The sequence below is a fragment of the Typha angustifolia genome, chromosome 2 (genome assembly GCF_048772165.1).
Source record: "Typha angustifolia cultivar Huaian chromosome 2, ASM4877216v1, whole genome shotgun sequence".
NCBI lineage: Eukaryota > Viridiplantae > Streptophyta > Magnoliopsida > Poales > Typhaceae > Typha > Typha angustifolia.
In genome coordinates, this window is record NC_133240.1 from 1,678,875 (window position 1) to 1,699,087 (window position 20,213).

A 20,213-nucleotide genomic window follows, 5' to 3' on the forward strand; every position below is an offset into this window, starting at 1 on the left:
ACTTATTAGTGTACTTGATGGAATAGGACACCCTCAAATTTAAGAACATAGGACCTACTCACACTCCTACTCTCTCTCTCTCTCTCTCTCTCTCTCTCTGAAACTATGTGCATGGCTTTAGAATTTGAAGGGCAAGTCATGTGGGTGATCCAAGTGACATCATTTCTTTACAGTGAAAAGGAACAGCTTCCCCTCTCCCAAGTCTCCTACACATGGGTCCATGATCTCCCATGTTTCCACTTCAGTAATCCCCATGAAAGAAGAATAAGATAAGGTAAAGTAGCTCAACTAGTCACTGTTAATGGACTGTTCTTTTGAATATGTATATATAATTACCTAGGTGCTGCATGTTCACATAGATCCATTCATTTACTTCTTGTCATAATTTGGCACCCTCAACTATCTAAGATCTTTCATCCAGGGACGACGTAATAAAACATTAAATAACCATCTATAAACCTCTCTTCTTCTTCTTTTTCCTCTAAAATCAAAGTAGAATAATCCTTATATTTCCTAAAATTAATCATGGATATAATCTTCTTGAATGAAAATATAAACGGTTATGAAATGAGCTTTTGGGAGGGCTTACATAGTTGTTACGTGTGTAATTATTCTATATAATAATTTATAAACTTATTTTTTGTGAGGAAAACTCGTAGGTTGGAATAATTCAATAACTTTAATAGAGCAGCAATGCAGTCTAATATATATAATCGACGAGGGAGAGAGCAACAGCTATTTAACTCAAGCCTCTCACTTGACCTATATTAGGTAGCCGAATAGAAGGAAAAGAGAATTTACACCAAGAGCAAAACTTAAAAAAAAATTGAAAAAGACCTACAACAAAGGCAGTTAAATGGCACTTCATAAAAAACCAGCAACACAACTAAAAAAAGAACTACGGTAGCCATAGTCGAGCGGGCAGCGAGCAGCACAAGCCGATGGAGCAGAGTTTACAAGATTATTGGGTGAAGAAGTCTTCCATTCTATGTGAAATATACCCTCATCAACATTCTTATCTAAATACATGAATAATTCTAATATCAAAATAAATTGAGATCTGAAAAAGAATACCCACTTGTGTTAATAAGACATCTTCATCAACTTTAGTAGCTTGCACTACCAAAACCTCGTGAAGAACCCCAGATTCATCTCGGGCTGCTAGAAAAGATTGAAAACTTATGCAGTAGAATATTTTTTATTTGACATCTTCCCCTTTCTTTGACTGACTCCCATTAATCCTTCCTAGACTACGGTTTGTTTAACTCAATAAATAAAATTAGTATTCTTAAGACACTTTCTAACCTAACCCAACACTAATTACATTTACTAAAATACCGTGGTTAAGAAGTTAATTAAGAGAAAAGAAAAACAAAAGGCGATAGTTATAGATCCAAGGAGAGATTACATTTAAACTATTTTAAAGGCAGGTGTTAATCAACAGACCATTAAAATATAGAGTGTCATTTAAAAGGTTTCTTATTTTCTCGATTGAGGATTAACATAAGGATTATATTTATTCTTATTTAGAGGAAGTAAATATTTTGATTGAATTGGAATTTTGATGGTGTTGAATTGGTCAAAGAAAAGAGTGAGACAATCTGTAATTTAGTGGGCAAAGAAATGAAACGTGGACACAAAGATATGGAATCATCAAAGACGACATCTCTGGCTATCAACAACTTTGCAGACTAAAAATCTTAGCATACTAAAGAAAGTATATATTTATATATTTATAATGCATACTAAAATTTAATTTTATGAATTTAAAAAATTAAATATAGTTAATATACACCAATGTTTGTATTTAGGGATTTTTACATAATAGCTATTGAGATTCTTTTGAGTATTATTGAGCACCAAATTTTCTCTTATATAAATTACAATTTTTTCTTTTTTTTTTTAAAGTAAGAGAGCTGCTGTATTCAGCTAACTGCTATCTAATCAGTTAACTGGCCAGAGGCATCAAGGTGCAAAAGATTACACAAATATGGAGGAAGGGGGTCATCTGGTCCTAATATGATTTTGGTCCCCACAAACAATCCACGATTGTCTGCTCAGTCAGCCACCCGGTTAGCTTCTCTGAATACTACATAAATTACAACTTCCTAATAAAAGAAAGTATATATATCGCCTTTTTTTACGGTTCCACCCCTAATAATTTTTTTTTTTTTTTTTTTTTTTGGCATAGACCCCTTAAGGCAATTGAAAAATATCTCGAAATTTTTATTTATTTCGATAGGCATCTATAAGTTTTTTTATTTTTTTTAAAAAGATTCTTTAGAAAATAAATGACAGGTGACGGATTAGCTACGTTACAAGCCGGACGGCAGCAAATTCCTACAAACGCACTTACACTTGGCAGGGCGCAGTTGGCTTTTGTATCGGAGTTGGATACACCTGGCCACACAGACGATCCCGTGAGGTTCGTACACGGCCGTACGCCACACCCACGAGAGAGGGATTTGTCGTAGCATGACGTGTCAGTTACGGTCCAATCAGGACCGTCCAAATTCCGGTCAGCGGTCCGAGACCCGATCCGCGGGGACCGGGCGCCGTCGGCCACGTGGGGGTCGGGCGAACCGGGCCGGTCCAGGGGTAGACCGGTAGGTGCAGGAGCAAGGGCAAGTGGGGGTTCGAGGTGGGCCCGGCCCTACTTGACCTGACACGATTTGCTTCTCCGAGATTCGTGCACGCCTTCTCTGAGGACGAGCCGGATTGAGTGGTCTCCTTTTTAAGCAACTTAGAGAAACTGAGGTCAGTCTGGATCAGGAACAGTATGTTTTAGGATATGGATATTATTACTTCCTTTTGCAGAGTTGCAGGCCAATTCATCAAGCAAACCTTTGATTTCTCCCCCCCTCCCCTCCCCTTTTTTCAATTTTTAAAAAATAAAAAATGCTAGAATCTTTTTAGCTAAGGGTAAATTTATGAAATAAACCTCTATCTAGTATGGTTTTATGCCTAAAATTTAATCCAAACTTAACAGAAAAAAATATATATATGAAGAAAAGAAATAGAATTCAATGGTGGAATTACTTATGATAGTTCAATTACATTTCAGATGAGAGTGCTTTGATTCAAGACTAAAAAAGATTCAATTACTTATGATAAGTTGTAATTGATCTCAAAACGATTCAAATCAATCAACCTGAACTAACAAAGAAAGTCCTAAAACTAATTTGAGACTTGGAATTTCGTTTTCTAATTCACATAGTATAAATCATAGGTTTCTTCACACTTATATAAGAAATATAGATATTTTTCGATTGAGGAGTTATTTGTCTGAGTGCTTATCTTATTCCGCATGTCTTAAAGCACATTGAATAACTAAATTAGATGAGTTGCACCATCTTCTACCATGTGTCTACTTCAATGTCCCGTGACATTGAGATGCTAATAAACCACGTCGAGCACAATCAATTAGAGGCAATCAATTTTCACATAGTAGTTTTTTACAAAGTAGTGCAAGCAAGAGGCGAACTTTAAATACTTAAAAATTAGTGTGCCCAGAGGGATTATATAAATGAATCTTATTTCTATAATTTTAATGAAATAAATTGATCCATGTGTGATCAGATTTATGATTTTTCCTTTTTTTTATGAGAGAGATTTTTATACCATAAAAGCTCATGATTTTTGCATATGTTTCCTAGTTGATAAGGGTTTTCTTTTGGTTATAAATCAGTTCAGATTTCCTTATTTTATTTGATTATATAAGTTTTTTTATTATTTTATTGAGAATATAACCTCTTTGACCTCTACCTTATAAGAACAGGTTGATATCATAAATTCACTATGCAAGAATGGCAAAGTTGTGAAAGCTAATTCAAATAAAAAACAAACATATTTTGAACTGTTGCCTTTACTGTTTCTTTGTTATCTACTTGCTATTCTTATAAAGTATCTTTCTTAAATAGATAAATTGAAAGCAAGGATGATGAAGACGTTAACATAAACATTCAAGCCACCTACAAGTCTTTATTTTTAAGAATCTTCTCTATTGTAAAAGATAAACTTGAAACTTGTCCAAAAGACAGAGTTTGAAACTTAAGAATAATAAGCCAAATTAAACAATGAAGTGGAGCAACTTAAAAAAAAGAGTAAAAACTTTATTGGGATTTATATTATTCTCTCTCTTTATTTCATGATTTAGCTTCCAAAAAGGTTTTTTTTATCTAATAAAATTTAATTTTGAAAGTATCATGTAGAAGCTATGCAAAGTCTACCTGAGAGACTAAATGAATTAGAATATGACTTACTAAATATTAACCAATCTTTTAAAAAATTCATTATAGGATTAAATAACATAAATCAAAAGGACAAAAAAGAGTAATAATATATCAAACTAATACATCTATTTATTCTTCTTTGACAAGTAAACAAAATTGTAAGTGGTGGACAAGTTTACATGGAGCTCAAAAGAAGTCAAAATTTTCGGAAGTGTTAGGAAGAACAATGAATCATCTACATGTATACTGCCTCCATAAATAGTGCATACTATTGACATTTTTCCTATAAAATTCATATGTCATGCTTCCGATTTTAAAAATAATTTTGCTTTGCCTAAGCATGCTAGAGGTGTAATTTGTACAAAAATAGTTTGTTAAGCAACTTATGTGGAGAAGGTCAAGATAAAGAATTATGCATATATGAATAAATTTAAAATAGAATATCATATTTTACTTTATTAAACGGTAATCACATCAAGTCTAAATGTCATACTTAACACTTAATCTTAGAAGTTCAATGCGCATAGGCATTTCAGTTATGGTATGCAAAACTTTTTTTTTTGCTTTGAACAATATGTATAATTTTTATGATCTAAATATGTAAATTCAAATCATTTGGGTTAAGAAAAAAAGAAAAATTATCTTTAGTGATCCAATTAGATTGGGTGAGTTAAGAGAATTTATCTGAAGCTATCTATCCTTAGCTATATGTCGGGCATATTTTATATTTTGGCATTTATATTATTGAATTTTATGAATTTTATCACTTTTAAAGGTTGTAATGTGCTTGACGATTTTTCATTAATACATACTTGACTGTACAGGGTTTCATTTATTATTTTATAATTTTTAGCAAACTTCATCGATCTATATTTGGGCCTGTTTCTAACAAAGATTGTAGTTTTGGTCAAATTTTATTCCTATATTTTTTGATTTTTTTGGGGATTTTATGTTTTTGACAGACTTAATATTTTAAATGAATTTATAATGTTTACATTTGGGTCCTTTTTGAGTTATATGCATATATGCCTTTTTTTTTTTTTTTATCATAGCACTTCTTTTGAGTCTGTTAATATTAATCTCTTGATAACAATTAGTTATATTGCAACTTTTCATGTTGAATAGAAAGTACATACCTTATATTACATATATATTAAGTCTATTTCTTTATTTCGTATATTTAATGTCTACTAGATTTTATAAATCTCATAATGATAATACTAAATTGATCTATAATGCAATTTCATGTTAAAAAATATTATTAAACTTGCATCGTGAATACCTACCTTTGAGAATAAAGATAAAGTCATCTTTTAGATGAGTGTTCAAGAAAATCTTGACTTATTATAAAATTTCATAAAATGAAAATTAAGTTGAAAAAAAAAGTTATCCTTTAAAAAAATATAAAAGTTTTATGAAGTTTGTTTAAATATTTTGAGAAAAAGACTGTTATTTCATGAATGTAAAAGACATCATAGCATATCAAAAGTCTTTTCATTTATGTGTCATATGTTAGTTTAATTCTTAGTTTTGATCATATAGTGACATGTGATAATCAATGAGGCATGATTGGAGTTTCTATAAAATTAGTGCATAATGCCATGCATTATAGGGTTAGTATCAGTGCACAATGCCATGCATTATAGGGTTAGTATCGGATTTTGGCATGCATCAATTGATTTTGACATCTTTGACCTAAGTCTAATTTAAGACATCCTGGATCAAATTTAAAATGTGTGATTGATGATTCTTGCAATTTTTAAATCTCGTATCTAATGTCTATGATTCAATTGAATATTTTGATTTTTATGATATTGATTCGATTTTATCATAATTTTTTACTAATAGAATCTTGTTGTTTGAGTGAGTTTCAGGTTTATTATGTTCGGATTAGATTGAAAATGATTAGAAAAATAATGATTTTGCACTTTTGATGGCGTTGTGCTCAAATATTGTGATCGTTTTGACAGTTGGCTCTACACTTTCGATACATATTAAGAAAAATGTTTGACATCTATGATAATAAAATCTCCTAAAAATGTGTGTCATAGTTTTTGCGTGTGTTTCCTATTCGCTCTTTTTTTTTTTCATATTTATGTAAACCTACTGAGACTAGGGTTCCGATCTCCTCTAAAATTTCAAGTGTTATAGTGCATAGAAAGTAAACCGAATAGTACATAGGATGAATAAGTATGAGAATATAGTGAGTGTATCTATTCAATATTATTTAGAATGCGTTTATTATGCATCTTCTATAGTAGATAGTTATTGTCCCGTAGTTCTTCCCTAATTGGCACATGTTAATATATCTGAATTAACTATAATTATTTTACTCTTTTTCATGGTTTACCAAAATCGGATTATATACAAAGTATATAAAAAAAATATTAGACTGTCTATAATAATCTTTCTCAAAGGTTAGCCATTTGCAAATTTTCAAGAGTTAGCTTATGTATTATCATAATTATAAAGTTGACAAAAAAATTTAAATGAAATTGTAATTTATTCAGGGGGAAAATCAGAAGAAGATGTAAATATACGAAAAACCAATCATATACAATAATCTTAGAGAATATATTATAGGTTATAATAGTAAAAGATTTTGTTTGCACTTTAAGCTCATTCCATTTTAAAGAGCACTTCCTACTTGGCCTGAGCTCTAGTTGGTTTACATTGTATTTTAGCATGGTGAACAAAATATATCTAATTAACTATAAGTAGTATGATGCATATCTAACAACAAAGTTATATAAAATTATTGTATTTTAATTTGCTTAATTGTAAGTGAGCTAAAGATTAAGCTTGAACTTGCTCGTTTTCAAAACAGGACAATCTAAATTTGCAAACTATCTCATGACTTGAGATAAAGCTTACTTTCCATCTCTTTAACCAAGTTGGGTTGATCTTGCTTTTAAAAAGGTTGAATTTTTATATCATTGCTACTGAAAGCTTTTAAAATATTTTAATTACTACTATATTCTCTCAAATATTATTATTGCTACCTTAATTATTGTGCTCTTTTAAAAATGATATTATGTCAGTTTAATCTAACTAATAATAGTTAAAACTAAACTTAGATAAGGAAAATACCATCTTGCTCTTCTATTAATTGCTTAAAAAGTTTTGAAAGATATCTAATATTGCTTAGATATCATTATACAAGAAACTGATCTTATTATTGGTGAGATATAAATATTCATTTATTTATATTAGTTAATTTTTATAACCATCTATTACGAATTTTCTATGAATATTCCATCAAACTCTAACCTTAATGACAATTGTTAAAGAATCAAAAGATAAATTACAATTTACCTCACTGCGGTCCGACCTAAATTGCAATCGTTAAAATGTTCATTCAAAACTATTGATATTTTATTGGTTCCAATATGATAAATTGTAATTTTCTCTTTAAAAAATATAGCAATAATTATGATATTATATCTTTTCAATAACAATTATGTAAAAGAAAAACATTGTAAAAATAAAAAGAAAAACTTTGGAGAAAGGTGATGCATATTGAGGGAGATGCTTGATATCCCTGATAATAAATCTCCTAATATGTTGCATGTTGATGTCTTGGCATCTAATTTACTAGTATAGGGGGCCATGGCAGCAATACTCCAATTTATTCTCTCAATTATGTTATCTTCCTATTTTTCTTTGCAGTTCCCATACAAAAATAATAGTATAGCAATTATTAGCAAACAGGCTTACCTGTGTAGCACAGTGGATTGGTTTCTACTAAGGTCATGGGTCCTAGTGTTTTTTATTTATGGAAGTTGGAGTTAATATTTGGTAGATTTTCACTGAGTATACGCATAATTTAAACCTTATATTATTTGTTTTTCAAGGTGAGTGATTAAGTTCTCCAACTTATATATTAGGGATGGTTAGCTCTTTTATTTAGTCGATGATTAGCTTATGTGCTTATGATTTATATAAATTTACTACTTTTTGAATGCTAATCCCTATTAGAAGTAAGTATTTACTTCCACCTCATTTAATATTGTGTTATTCCTGGTTTAGATTGCATTACAAATAAACAATTATTTGAATAGAAGATAAGATTTTAGTAAGTAATTTTATCATTTAACAACCCAAAAGGTAAATATGAGCTAGACAAATGGCCAACACTCCCTTAGTACGAAGACAATTTGGCTCCACTAAGCTTTAGCCAATATACTTAGCCGTCTAATTTAAACTCAAAGTTATTGCTTCAAGCTATATGTTGTCAAGTCATAACTCTAAGCCAAGCTTGGCTAAGTCATCAACAACCTAACAATTTGCCTATAATAAATTTACTTCGATCGAAGTTGAACTTGTAAGTTGTAAACTCATAAGGCATAAGTACATACCCTTCTAATTTCTTAAAGTTGGGTAGTGATTTTAACAAGTATTTATTTTTTATAAATCATAAGTCTGAAGATTAGATATGAGCTAAATTAAGGGCCAACCCTCTTTAGATATAGAGGCACTTAAGTCCCACTAAGTTTTTAGCTAATATAGTAAGTTGTCTAGTCTAGGCTTCTAGTAATGTGTATTGTCGAACAATTGCTCCAAACCAAACATTAACCTGCTCTAAGCCGTCGCGTTGCCGAACTGCTCTTTCAAACTAATCGCACTTTCGAACCATCAATCGAGTCGAGCTATTAAACCGAGCCACCAAACCACCAAACAATTTATCCACAATATTATTTAGGGTTGGAGTTGAACCCATGACCTCCTTGATCATGGCGAAAGAATTTTAACAAGTTTTGCTCGAAAGATCTACTAATGTTCAATCTTATATATAGAGGATCATCTAAAACTTAGATTGCCAAAACTTCTTTCAATTTTTTATGACCACACTTATTGATATTTACCTAGGAACTTTATGCTATGAAAAGTTATAATTTAAATAATAGATTTCATACCTAATAATTAGTGAACACTTCTAGTGTTCTTATATAAATCATTACTAAGAGAAGTCGAACTCATAACTTCTCAGTCGAGAACTAAGTGTCTCGATTATTGAAATACTAGCCAAAAGACAATAAATTGCATCTTTATAATTGTCTTAAAATCTTTTGAATCACATAAATCAACTAATTCCTGAATTAGTTGATTAGTGCATTTAGCACCCTAATCATAGACTAATCGTGATTGGACTCAATAATAGGTGAATGGTAATGCATCAATTAACCCAATCACAACATGTAATCTTATCAGGTTATTCGTGGATGAGCCAATAACAAGCTTGATAAAAAGGGTTTTAAATTAAATTTGGACCCAAATAAATTTTCAATCAAACACCAACCTATTTTTTTTCTTTATAATTGAGATGAAAAAAGAGAGGTTTCGATTGATCTACTATTTTTATTAAAAGAATTACCATTATGATAGTTTTTAAATTATTTACTAAAACAATTGGTATCATGTAAGTGCCCCATCAACAACGACGTAAATCTTTACTTTAGAAATTCATAAATCATTTTCTAAGACGATATAATAATAAATCTTAGAATAAAATTGTTCTTGATGATATTTTATTGTCCTAAAGTAAAAGAAATCATTGATTGCGAAAAAAAATCTTTATAAACTACTTTTTGTGAGAGCGATTTACTATAAAAAATTTACATGATGGTTTACATGTCAAAAATTATAATAACTTAGTAAATAGTTTGTTGACTATAGTAGAATGGTTATAAATTTGAGAAGAAGTAAATTTTTAATACTAGGTCTAACCTCACTATGACGACCAACCGTAATTTGGTCCAATGCTTCTATGTCACATTTTAAAGTTTAGTCAATAGAAGTTTTGAGCCAACTGAAACATCTACATTAAATAGGGACAAATGGCTAGTGAGAGCTTTGGTGATTCTATTAGGAACCCTAATGATTTAGGGGGAGATGATGATCCCTTGGACCCAAAGGCTCCTAGAGATGTTGCGGGAGGTGCTACCTCCTCTGCTAAGTAGGGTGAACCTAAAAGACATGAAAACATCTCAGACCTTAACAAAGCTCTTACCACATTAAATAGGAGGAAAAGTTGGGCCTTGGTGGGTTGGAGGCACTAGGAAGATAATTGCCCGTCTAGGAATTATCTTGAATAAGGTTCTAGAGAACATATAGGAAGGAAACTAAGAATTGTGTTAAACTTTATCCTAAGATACTAGAGAAATATCATGTGAGGTGAAAGCTTACCCTCTTCGATAGGTTCCTCAATAAGGCTGTACCTCTTGAGTTTTTATGTTTTGTTCTTGCTAAGGTGTGGTTTCGCATAGGGAGCTTGACTATCTCTAATATGGCATCGTGCTTCTATGTGTTTTGCTTCTTTAATGAGGAGAATCTTACCGATATTTAACGAAAGAACCATGGACAATATATGATCAAGTATTAGGTGGAGGAATGACTTTAGATCCTCCCTTGAGGTCTTTTAGGTCGCTCTTATTTGGATCCAACTTTATGACCTTCCCATAGAATGGTGGGAGTTTGAAGCCCTTATTCTCATGGCTGCTAAGTTTGGTAGACCTCTTTGAGTCATCCACCCTAAAACAAGACTAGGAGCATATTTGCTTGTGGTTGTAATGAGATTGACCTCTCCAAGCCCATCAAAAAGATGGTGTGGCTAGGGTAGAAGGACAAAAAGGTCCATCAAAGGGTCATATATGAGATTATCATAATTCTTCGTTACCAATGCGGGGTGATTAGGATTCAACTAGAAACTTGCCCATTTTTTCTATCAAAGAGTGAGAAAAGTACTAGTCAGGAAATTTATGACCATCTATAATCTCAAGGAACTAAGAAAAACTCGATGCCTATTAGGCCAAAGGGGGAGAAAAGTGAGGATGCTGGCACTAGACTGGCAAAAGATAGATCTACCTTTGAGCCATACAGCAAAAAAAATATTGTGATAGTACTTTCGACTCTACTAATCGTGATGCTAGAGTTCAAGGGAGTCCTAAACAAATCGATCGAATTAGACCACCTTCACTTTAGGAATAACTTTTTTCTTATTTTAAAATAAAATTTATTATTCTATAATAATAGTTAAATATCATAATAGTCATATTCTAGAATATAAAAATTATTTATCAAAATTATATCTTATACCATAAACTAACTCAATTACTAATTTACCATATTTATCCCATCAATCTGATTTATATCAAGTCAAAGGGTATTTATTATAATTTTATAAAAAAATATTTTTTTCCTCTTTTTCTTTACTTTATATTACATCAAGTTAGTTATACATCTTTATTTTAAAACACTAGTGAACATATGAATAGTTATTCCATAACAAATAAAAACTTATATTCCTATTTTAACTATATTCCATATGTGAACGAGGCTTATGAAATCCATTGAGTGTACTAAGGACTTCCCTAGCCAGGTTGACTCGATGTGATTGTAGGGTTGTTGCTTCCAATTGTTGCCACAACAATCACTATTCCTCTAACAATTCAATTAATCTAGCATGATTAAATAATAGCCATGCCTAAAAAAAAATTACATGATGGTATGATGGCTAGCAAAAACCCTAATAAGTATGTTGCTCAAGGCATTAACTACCTCACTATCCCTAGGAGCAAAGATCATACCTTGTTCATGAGAAGGAAGACGTTAATGTGGGTATGGAAAATGATGCCCCCACCCGTGATTCTTCAGGTTCATGTAGTTATGTGAGTGACCATATGGGGTCTCAAGTGGTATAAGTGAATGAATTTTATTCGTTTTGACTCTTTTGTAGGTAAAGTGGTCAAAGTGAGGGGAGCAGACCTTAACTCCAATCTAAGGATATGGGGGTCTTGCTCCTTCGAACCCTTTGGGTCCTAAGCCATCTGCCTCTCCTAAATCTCCCTTTCATGGTCATTCGGTGGTGGTTGAGAAGTATAGAGAGGTAGCGAGATTCGAAAGGCAATGTTTCTCTCATAGAGAAAGAGGTCGATGCGAGATCAAGTTTGTTTTCATAAAGGGAAGGCTTTCATGGAGGTGGGAGACATCATGGAGATTGACCATGGCAATTCTTCAAAAAGATGATGGTCAGAATAGCTAAGCCCTCTTTCTCTCTCTTATTTTGTTAAATTTATGAATACAATAGTTTAGAGTTGTAAAGGTTATGGTAGAAGTAGAGGTGATCATCGAGTGGGCCGGGCCGAGTTTAGGGGGCCTAGAATAGTCTAGCACGTTACTGCTTGTCGGCCCATGAGAGAGTGGACTGGCCAGGCTGGGCTTCGCCTCCTTCCTCTCTCGCTCCAGCTCATTCTACCGCCCAACGATAGGGTATTGATGTGGATGACCAGCTTTGAAGTAATGACCAATAGGCTTTGACAATTGATAACATCACCCGAATAACGCCGCACGACAAAACAATCAAGTTGGTCTTCTAGGGTGGCCCAACTGAGCTCTTTCCTAAGTCGTGAGTCATCAACGAGGTCATGTTTGAGTACCCAGATCGAGGCATATTCACAGCAACGAGGTATCAATGTGATCCTCAAAGAAGACTCCAAGCGCAAGACATCTGTCGTGGTGTGCTTTGGCGACAAGCAACGATCCATCAGAGTCGTAGTCTCCTCCCTAAAGCAAGAAGGCCCATCTCGTGGCTGCCTCTATGAGTCTCTCCTCCAGCTTCTTCGCTTTGGCGAACACAAGAGGAGGGTAGCCCTCCAATGTTCGGAGCACCAAGTTGAGTTCCTACGGCAGCCCCTTTCACTGCTTCACACCACGCATCTTGCCAAAGATAGAAAGATGGGAGGGCCTCCTCACCAACTGCTCACCCTAATCCCCAAAGTCTAGAAGATATTAGAATCTAATATATTTAACTATTTTAAAATATTATTTGTAGAAATTATTAATTAGATGACTATATAAGCATATACCTAGATCACTATAGACCGTCAGATATTTAATGGAAACCACTACTGTAACCTAATGATCTAACATCACTAATCTGAGTGACTAGTGGAGTATTTCAGATCGGGCTTTAGGGTTGGGCTTCTAGGTTGGGCTAGGTGGGCAAAAGGTTGGCTCGTGCCCACCCATTGGTAGTTCGGGCTCGGGCTGAGCTGGGCCTAAATCAGGTTTATGCCAGGCTTAACCCAGTCCAAATCGGGCCAGGCACAGGCTAGTTGGGCTCTTTGATCTAGTCTAGGTAGAAATGAGATTCTTGATAGATGTAGAGATTTAATCCAATATTTTAATCCTAAGTTTTAGATCCTGCTTGAAACCCATGCTTTTGCATTTAAGGATGTTTTATGTATTCATAGCATTGGCAGAGGATGGGAGTTCTTTTGTGCTCCTGCTATTGGTGCTTCTATTGGCACCATTGTGACTTGAAGAGCCTATGTTGATGAGGTTTCAGTGCTAGAGGCTTCTTGTTAGGCAACTCATATTATCACAACTCTACATGATAGCGAGACCTAGATTTATTGTGTAGTCTATGCTAGCAACCATATATAGGAACAAAGAGCTCTCTAGACTAAGCTAGGTAAGTTCTCTAACCTTAATTTTCCATGCCTTATTACTAGTGATTTTAGGGCTATTTAGTCTGTTGAAGATAAATTATATTCTAAAAATATATTTTTGGATTGTTAAGATAGAGCTTTTTATAATTTTGTTAATTTTGTGGGTCTCTATGATTATGGATTTGTGAAAAATCGTTTTATTTAGTGCAACATTTAAGAAGAGCCAAATTTGATATGGATCAGGCTTAACAGAATCTTGGCTAATCTCAGTTGACTCTCTATATTTCTCAACTACAATGTTATATGTCTTAATAGAATGGTGTCAAACTATGCACCTCTTTTGATCTCCTTGGACTGTGTTGGTAGGGCTACTATGATGTATTTTAAATTTGAGAAATTATGGATGAAGTTTGATGAATGTAGGGAGATCATAACTAATAATTAAAACCTTAGAGCCCATGATAACCCATTTCATAGGTTCAACTATAAGCTTACTAGAGCTAGAGTGTCTTGTAAAGATGGAATTTTAATTGTATTAGTAATATAGATAAACAATTTAAAAAAGTGAAGAAGTCGATCAATAATCCTGAGCTTTTGAATTCTAGAGGCATGGTAATGTTGAGTCCCAACTTAAGACTTAGAAGTATGTATACTTTACACATTACTCTTAATTGACAAGTCAATACTTTCTGGCTTCAAATGTCTAGAGTCAATCGGGTAAATAATGGTGACTTAAATATAAGTTTTTTTCATACCTATGCTACTATTAGACATAAGAAGAATAAAATTAAAGGTCTTAGGAATTCTTCAAAAAATTGAGTGGAATCTAATAAGTCTATTTCTAAAGAATTCCTTAAGTTTTTATTCCAACTTATGGTCTAAGGATCTAGGTGATTTGAGGTCTTTGGATGAGCAACCTAATTTACTTTAAACTAGCTCTTAGTTTGCTGCTCTAGTGGTCAAGTATATATTCATTACAGAAAAGAGGCCTTATGGGTTCTACCTACTAATAACGGCGTGATAGTTTTCAAGCTGATGTGTATAAAAAATATTGAGATATTGTTAGTCCTAGTATTTATCATGTGATGATTTATGCATCTTGATATTCTTGATCAGTAGAGTTTTACATTTATTGCTCTTATTTCTAAGAAAGATAACCATATGCATATAAATTTTTTTTCTCTAATTGCACTTTGTAGTGTTTGTTATAAAATCATTGTCTAGATTTTAGCTAATTAGTTACATTTTATTCTTTCTTTTTTGATTGGCAAAGAGCAAACGATTTTTACAGTAGGAAGGAATATTGGTGACAATATCCTTGCTGCCTAAGAGCTTGCAAGCTCCATGGCTAGAAGTAGGAAGAACCACCTATGATATTAGTTAAAACTAATCTGGAAAATATTTATGATTGCCTCAGCTGGAAGGCTATTGTGCATATTTTTCGGATCACAGGTTTCCCACAAGTTAAGGCTTGTATTGAGTTCCCTAGGTTCTCTTTGCTTGTTAATGGGCCTACTACTAATTGGATTACTTCTTGGTCTAGTATTCAACAAGGTGACTCTTTATTCCCTTATCTTATCTGTTCATCCTTTGCTTCTCTTAGGTTGTTACCTCTTTGTTGAATGATTAGACTACTTGTGGTCACTTGATTAGATTTTCTTTGGTGAGAATCGACTGTCTCTTACCTATCTATTTTGCACAAATGATATCATTATTATGACTAACGATAATCCATCCTTGCTCAAGCCATCAAATCTACCTTCTCTACCTATAACTCCCTCAATAAAGAGTAAATACCGACAAATATAGCATCTATTTTGTTAATCATGTTTCTTTGTCTACGAGGGACTCTATTAGTAGTTTGTTGGATATCACTATTGGCCAATTCTCCTTTGTTTACTTGGTTGCCAAAATTTCTCCCAATAGAATCCTTGTGGCTAAAAGAAACACTCTATCCTTTTTAGGGAGACAAATTCTTATTAACTCTGTCTTAATTGTCATTCCTAATTACTAGCGTGCATTTAGTTGGGTGCATACTCCACTCTTGATTATGTCGCCAAACTTGCAAGTCGATTCTTTGGTTATAAAGGAAGCACAAGAAAGTTCTGCATTAGTAAATTGTGATGTTATTACTAAACTAAAAGTCGAGGATGGTCTAGGTATTAGAGAATTCCGATTGGCTAAAATGGTTTTTATAAGGTATATTTTTTTGTCAAATTTCTTAATAAGATGATGCTTTTTCGGTTTTTATTATGAAAGAAAAGTATGAGAATTTAAACATATGAGCCAACCATGGGCATAGGAACCCTTCTTGGGTCTTGAGAGCCATTATGGGCTCAGCTAAGAATATGAGGTTGGGAACCAAACACTTTGTGGGACTGATGCGAACCGAGTCAAATCGCATTATATCATGAGGATATTGGGCTTGATGGATCGAATCTATTTATCTTTTAACTAATTCACATTTATGCAAGCTCTTAAGACAAGTATAATTAAATCATATAAGCCACTAATGCAAGTTCAATTAAGTTATATAAGCTTATAAGACAAATCTTAGTTCGAGTTGTATAAACCTTTAGGGCTAAATCCGAGTAAGATTCATTGTACCCGACCTCTATTTATAGAGGGACTGAGTTTCTTAATTTATTAATCTAATCATCCAAGCATTGAGAATTAATTAATTTTAATTATTTTCTTATTATCGTATTTACCAAATTTTATCATAGCCATTAGGTCATTTTTATCTTCATAGGAGTAGATTGTAATCGTAGAACCCTTCCAAGCACCCAAACTATAGCCACTACCTTCCTCTAGCAGGCACTCTACTATATGGTTGTCTACCACCTTCCAACGACTGCCGCAACATCAGATATTTATAGTTTTGTCCTATTTTGACTTTGCTTTACTATTTTATTTATATCTTTTTATTCAGACCTCCGATTTAGATGAATCAGAGCTATTGGAACCCTAACTCACAAGGCTACCACTATCTAAGTGTTTGATAATTTTATTATCTTTGGATCACTCTAGATCTATATCATAACAAGGATAGGGATCTAAAGTTAATGTACTTAATGATTCTTAGGTCACTGAATTTTAATAGGAGGCAGTGGGATAATACAATCATTCACTTGGCCTTTGGACTTGAGCTCCATAACCTTATCCTGGGTTTGTGAATTGGGAATTTGGATAACTGGATTTAGTGGCCTAATTCTACTAGAAGGCTTTTTGCTAAGGCCATCTACAATTTTATTAGACTTAAAATGTAGTTAGAATACCCATAATGGAAAGTGTTAATAGAAGCTCAAAATTAATCTGATAGTGAAGCTCTTTCTCTATAAGGTCCTTAGAGGTAGGTTCCCTACCAAGGTCCTCCAAAATTTGCGTATTGGGCCTTTCGAGCCCTCTCCAATGTTTCGGCTTACGGATGAAATAGTTGACCATCTTTTTTATCATTGTTGGTACATGAGGTCTGGGAGGTCATGGCAGCCCATAACCTCAATGTATCATTTATCATCGATCATAATTGTATCAATTATGATCAGTCTTACTTTGAGGCCAAATAAAAAAAATTTAAGGCTATTATCACAACCACTATGTGAGTGATTTAGAAAACCAGAAGTAATCTTTGATTTGAAAACCTTAACCAAAGGTCATATATCACTACTCGGCTGTCCCTACACATGTTAGAAAACTATGGAGTATTTTGATTACAACGTAGTACAACATGTAATGAAGAGATCCTAATGCAAATTGGGTCAAATTGGATTGCATCATAAGAACATTAGGCTTGATGGATCAAGTCTATTTATTTTTTAATTGATTTATATTTATTTCTTATGTAAGCCCTTAAGACAAATCTAGTTAAATCATGTAAACTACTAAGACGAGTTTAATTAAGTCACATAAGTCACTAAGTCAAGTTTAATTAAGTCATGTAAGTTTCTAATGCAAATCTTAATTCGAGTCGTATAAGTCTTTATGACTAAATTCAAGTAGGACTCATTGTACTCAACTTCTCTATATAAAGAGGTTAGGCTTTTTTTTAGTCATTTGTGTAACACACAAACCCTAAACATGTGCACCTACTCGGGTATCCTCACACTTTCTATCAATTATTATATCAATAACATTTCACGCTTTAGGTGGAACAGGAATCAAGAGAAAAATGATGTAATGTAGACTCCAACCATGTATCTAACATATGCATACTCCTGCTAATCTATCACATGCACACTCATACTAGAAGATCATCTTCATATAAAATCATAACAGTATAATCATCTCTAATCATCTCTATTTATCATCTTCATACTCATATTCAAGATTAGCCTACTCAAATGCATGATAAAATATGCTTGACTGTAATTATCTCTAGATAGAGTCATATAATCATGCTGAAAGCCAAAATATGCATGTACATAATATATAATATATCCTAATTTGAGAAAAGCGTCTAGGGGATAAGGTTACTTACACCACTGCAAATACTAGACCACCACTCGTTCACACTACTACGATAACAATCAAGCCTCGATAGCTAAGTCCACGGGGTCTTGAATAGGGGAGTCGAAATCTGAAATTATTTATAACAAATATGTCAGTCTTTCTATTAATTAAAATTAACCCGGCAAAAAGATAGTTTCTTGTTGTAATTATTTACTCTTCATTTCTATATTTGTTTTGTTATCTATTAACCATAATTATATTATTTAATAGTGTATTTAAAACATTATCTACCTATTATTCTCCTTGATAATTAAGAAAATAAGAATTAAGTTACTGCAAATAATTACGTAAGAATATACGTACATAACCCTAATAATTACTATTACCTACCTAGGATTAAAATAGTAATTTATATTGCAGGTGTTTTGCTAAACATGATATAATTAGAATTATTTACTAACTATGATATAATTATATTTAATTTATACAAATTAAATACATTAAATTAACTAAACTAATTGAATAATTAATAACATAATCAGATATAATTAGAAATCAATAAAATGCATATATATATAAACTATACATAGTGCTCGGTTTAGCCCAGCACCATGCGCAGCAGGGTGCAGTCTAAAAGGAAAGAAGGGAAGGAGGAGGAGAGGAAGGAGAAGAAGAAGAAAAAGAAGAAGAAGAAGAAGAAGAAGAAGAAGAAGGAGAAAGCAGGGAAGAGGGTTGGGTCGCAGGGGAGGGGTACAACCTCTGGTGGCCACTCAGCGGCCGACCTCTCGCCGGCAGCTCAAACCTCCGGCATCTCGAACGGCAACTGACAAAGAGGAAGAGCAAGAGAGAGAGAGAGAGAGAGAGAGGCTCACTGGTGAACAGAAGGGCCAACGGTGGCTCTTCCCGGCGATCGGTAATTGTTTGCGGATTAGAGGGAGAGAGAGAGAGATTATTAGAGAGAGGAAGAGCGGGTCACGCGGCGGCGGCGGAGTGGTCGGTGGGCTGAGTCCCACCTCCATGCGTCGCCGCCGTGTGGAGAAGAGTGGCTCGGTGGAGGTGCGTGGCACCCCCATCGCTGCCATAACGTGGCCGGTCGCGTCGTGCCTAGTAAACTTTAGTTTTTGTAGTTTTTTTTCCTACTTGGGTTATTACAATTTGAGTATCCAAGCATCCAAGTATTTAAAATTAATTAAGTTTAGTTATTTTCTTATTATCCTATTTATAGTTTTATCGTATCCGTTAGATCGTCTGTATCTTTCTAGGAGTAGATCATAGCCGTAGAACCTCCAGAGTTTTCAAATCCTAGCCACCACATTCCTTCAATAGTCATCATATTTCTAGGAGTAGATCATAGCCATAGAATCTCAAAAATTTCTGAATCCTAACCACTACCTTCCTCCAACACCTATCTTACTATACAACCATCATGCACCACCACCTCTTGGTTGTTTGCCACCTTCCGACAACTGCCACAACGTTGAATATTTATCAATATGTCCAATTCTGATATTCTTATACTATTTTATTTATAACTTTTCATCTCGATCTTTAATTTACATGAAACTAAAACTATTAGAATTTTAACTTCCGAGGCTATCATCATCTAAATTTTTATAATTTTCTTACGTCCGAGTCGGTCCAAATCTGATTCCTAAAAGAACCCACTAAACTGGACCCCTCCCAATGGAGATTACATAAAATTTAATTTTGAAAGATCTCATGATCCATTTGCTAGTTTAGTTTAGCTGGAATTAGAACTGTTGTTGAAGATAGTATTAGCGAAAGTCCTGTTTGCTAGTGCTAGGTCAGTTTTGGCTTCCTCCCCTCTTGAAGCTGATGATGTCCTTGCCTTGGAAGCTAGCCTCATCCTACCAAACCAGTAGCATCTCACTAACATGATCTTTGAAGACGACTCTTTCAGCTAGTCATTTTTACATGCCAAGGAAACTGGTGACCCCCCATGGCCTAGATAGAATAATATTCACCATTGCTCCGCATTGAAGAACTCCTTGTATTTTTGTCATATATAATGAGAGTTTGTAATAGAGCAACCGATTAAGATGGCAATTTAATAAGTTTAACC